General features: G+C 47.9%; 1 non-coding gene and 1 pseudogene across 1 annotated transcript; one reads left to right on the top strand and one right to left on the bottom strand.

Moving 5' to 3' along the window:
- The first annotated feature begins 282 nt into the window (after positions 1-282).
- Positions 283-2,533, top strand: LOC109511853 (stAR-related lipid transfer protein 13-like; annotated as a pseudogene).
- Positions 2,534-3,069: 536 nt separating this feature from the next.
- trnai-gau (transfer RNA isoleucine (anticodon GAU)) lies at positions 3,070-3,142 on the bottom strand. The gene has a single exon. It is a non-coding gene; the product is annotated as a tRNA-Ile (tRNA).
- Between the last annotated feature and the right edge of the window lie 395 nt (positions 3,143-3,537).

The raw sequence follows: 3,537 nt of genomic DNA, 5'->3' as shown, positions 1-3,537 counted from the left end.
AATTGTATTCATGAAATACAGAGAGAACTAAATCTCAAACAAGTAAAGTCATAAGAACAAAATAAATCCAAAGTATCAAACAAGAACTATAGCTGAAGCTCAAAACTAACAGTGACCAAAACATGACAGAACAAACAATGACAACAACAATGACCCGACACCAAGAGGTCGTGCCGGGAGGCCTTTTGTACAACTAATGACATCATGATCAACAGGTGTGCAGCTGCAGGCGGAGCCCTACAGTGCCATCTGTTGGTCAAAAACAGAACCACGACAGAACAATGGTGAAACATCGCCTGCCGAGGTCAGTAACTGCGGCAGCGACTTTGACGACGACTGCGCTGACGTTTCCAGGATGAACGTGAGCCCCATTCGTGATACCACACCTCCACGAGCACGGACAGCCAGCAAACAAAGCAGCAAATATCTGGAAGACATGGAGCTCCCCTTGCAGGGCAAGAGGCCTGATGCACAGAGGACCCGGGAAAGAGGCCCGATGCACAGAGGACCCAGTTCCGCTCACATGAAAACCTCCTCATTCATGTCGCCAAAGACCACAAGCCAGGTACTTTCCCCAAAGCGCTGTCCATCGAGAGCCTGATGCCTGGGAGAAGCTCCGCTGACCTCACTGTCTCACGTCCATCCAAAAGCAAGAACCTGGACGAAAACTGGTCTTGCTGTCTACTGTCTAAGCCCCCGTGCCCGAAAGCTCAGAGGGGCAGCCGGGTGAGCGCATACGACAATGTCCTCGTTCCCACCTATAAGCCAGCATGGGAGACATCCTCGACTTGGAGAAAGAGGACAACCTGTTCCCGCACTTGGATGACATTATCCAGCATTTCAGTGGCCTGCATCAGATCGTGGTTCACTGGAGCCGCGGTGTACTTGTGGACAGCGAGGATGGTGAAGATGGTGAGGGCAGAACCACACCCATCTCCCAGAATTATACAGACACAATCGGGACCGGTCGGGACTAAAGGGATTCCGGTGGTGGGGCCTCCTTGACAAGACCACGGTAAGAAATACATCTAGACGAGGGGTGCCAAACTCGTTTGCATTGCAGGGAGAATCATGGTAGAATCAAGATCATTTTTCCATTTCCATCCATTATCTGAGCCGCTTACCCTTTGCAGGGTGCGCTGGCCCAGTTTCTGGACGTCTCACCATCTTAACCAGCCGTCTTCGTCACTTCACATTACCAGCCAGTCGGCCATGCAGCTCAGCCTGCTGCACAAATTCTCCTTGCTAGGCCTCACTGCCATTATGGAGAAGTACTCCATGTCCAACAAGCATGGTTGGACCTGGTGGGTACAAGAGCGTCTGCTTGCTACTGACTTGCCTTTTGCGGCCCATTTTCGAATCAATTGTTTCAGGTCCACCCAACCTGTTTTTTGCATTTTTAATTCAGCCCTAAAAGCCAGTTTCGTTTCGCATTATGGCAAGCACAGAAAGGCAGCCATTTTGTTTTGAAGTGGCCATTAAAGGGTAATTTCGTCATGGGTCCCTAAGAAACAAATTCTTTGCAATGTTGATTGCGATCAACATTTTCCTTATATGTAAAAACATCACAATTGAAGACTCATCCTGTTTTCTTGCAGGTCTGTACCAAAATTCATGAAGCGCATAAAGTCTCCCGACTCCAAGGACAAGAGCGTGTTTGGGGTCCCGCTCCTCATGCACGTACGACGTTGCGGCTTCCCGCTGCCCCTTTGCCTTCAGGAGGCTCTTGCCCACCTCACGCGTCAGCAGGCTCTTGCCCACCTCACGTGCCTGGACCAGGTACTTGTGGCAAGCAGATCTTAAAGATAAAAATAAAACACGAGATCTTGCCACAAAAGACAACATTTGACCAATTATGGAGTTCTCATGGAACGCTTTACTGTCTTCTCATCTTGTACGGGTTTCCCTCTAGGTGGGCCTGTTCCGCAAGTCTCGTGCAAAGTCTCGCATCCAAGCACTGCGTCATCGGTGCGATACCTTTCCGGATGGCGTGGACTACGAGGAGCAGTCGGCCTATGATATGGCCGACATGGTCAAGCAGTTCTTCCGGGACTTTCTGGAGCCCCTACTGAGCAACAAGCTGGGAGAGACCTTCCTGCACATCTACCAGTGTAGGTCGCCAAGCCGTCTGCTAAAATACCTTTGTGGATTTTCGGATGGTTCATGCTGAGAGTCCAGGGATTATTCAGTGGTAATAGTTTGAGGGAGTAATGCATTCTGCCAGCATGTCATTGTGTCAATAACTGACTGAGTTCAGAATTCATCACAATACATTTTACCACAACGTCTCGATATTTTGTCAACTCACACCCCAGACGTACCCAAGGAGCAGGCAGTGTTTGCAGGCGATGCAGGCAGCCATCTTGTTGATGGCGGACGAAAACCGCCAAGCGTTGCAGACGCTGCTCTATTTCCTGCGCGATGCGGCTGCACAGGTTGACGAAAACCAGATGACGGCCGCCAACCTCGCCGTTTGCCTGGCGCTGTCCCTCTTCCACCTCAGCCGAACCAAGAGCGACACGCTCTTGCCAAGGTACGTCGTTGCTGTGCAGTCCAATACGCAAAATTTATAACCAGCACCCCCCGCGACCCTAGTGAGGATCAAGCGGTTCGGAAAATGAATGAATGAATGAATTATTATTTTTTTGCATTTCTGATTCTATTCATAAATGGAAAGTGAGAACCACCTTAAGTATTCTCAGTGCTCATTGACTGCCACACAGCATGAGATTTAACCACCAAAACACAATTTTGTTGTCAAAAATTAATGTGAATGAAGGCCTTTTCGCCAGTCAATCAATGGGATCTTTTCAGCCAGAGTCACATTGTCGCCCAGTAATCACAAGAAAAACAATTCCTGTGCCTCACATGCCAAAAACCGGGTTTGAACCTGGTACCTTTAGCTCTTCAGTCTAATCCCAACTGAGCTATTTCAGACTCTCGTGGTATAAACTTGGGCCTTTTCCCCAGTCAATTAATGGGATCTTATCGGCCAAAATCTCAAGAGCAAGTCAAAGGACACAGCGTCATACAGTAATCGCAACAAAGAAAAGAATTCTTTGCCTAACATGCCGAAACCCAGGTTTGAACCAGGGACCTTTAGATCATCAGTCTAACGGTCTCCCAACTGAGCTATTTCAGCCTCTTGTGACGTTTCTTCAGTCCTTTTCACCAGTCAGTTAATGGGATCTTATCGGACAAAATCACAACAGTGAGTCAATGGACACAGCGTCATACAGTAATCGCAACAAAGAAATAAATTCTGTGCCTCACATGCCGAAACCTAGGTTTGAACCAGTGACCTTTTGATCTTTAGTCTTACGATCTGCCAACTGAGATATTTCAGCCTCTTATAGCTTTAACTATGCCCTCTTGACCAGTCAATTAATGGGACCTTATCGGCCAAAATCACAAAAGTGAGTTAAAGGACACATTGAAGTCCAGTAATTGCATGAAAGAAAACGTTTCTGTGCTTTATATGCCGAAAACTGGGGTTGAACTGGAAACCTTAAGATTTTCAGTGTAACACTCTCCCCA

Source organism: Hippocampus comes, unplaced genomic scaffold (genome assembly GCF_001891065.2).
Source record: "Hippocampus comes isolate QL1 unplaced genomic scaffold, H_comes_QL1_v1.1 scaffold304, whole genome shotgun sequence".
Taxonomy (NCBI): Eukaryota; Metazoa; Chordata; class Actinopteri; order Syngnathiformes; family Syngnathidae; genus Hippocampus; species Hippocampus comes.
The sequence above is the reverse complement of the archived record's forward strand: the minus strand, read 5'-3'. Positions and strand labels throughout refer to the sequence as shown.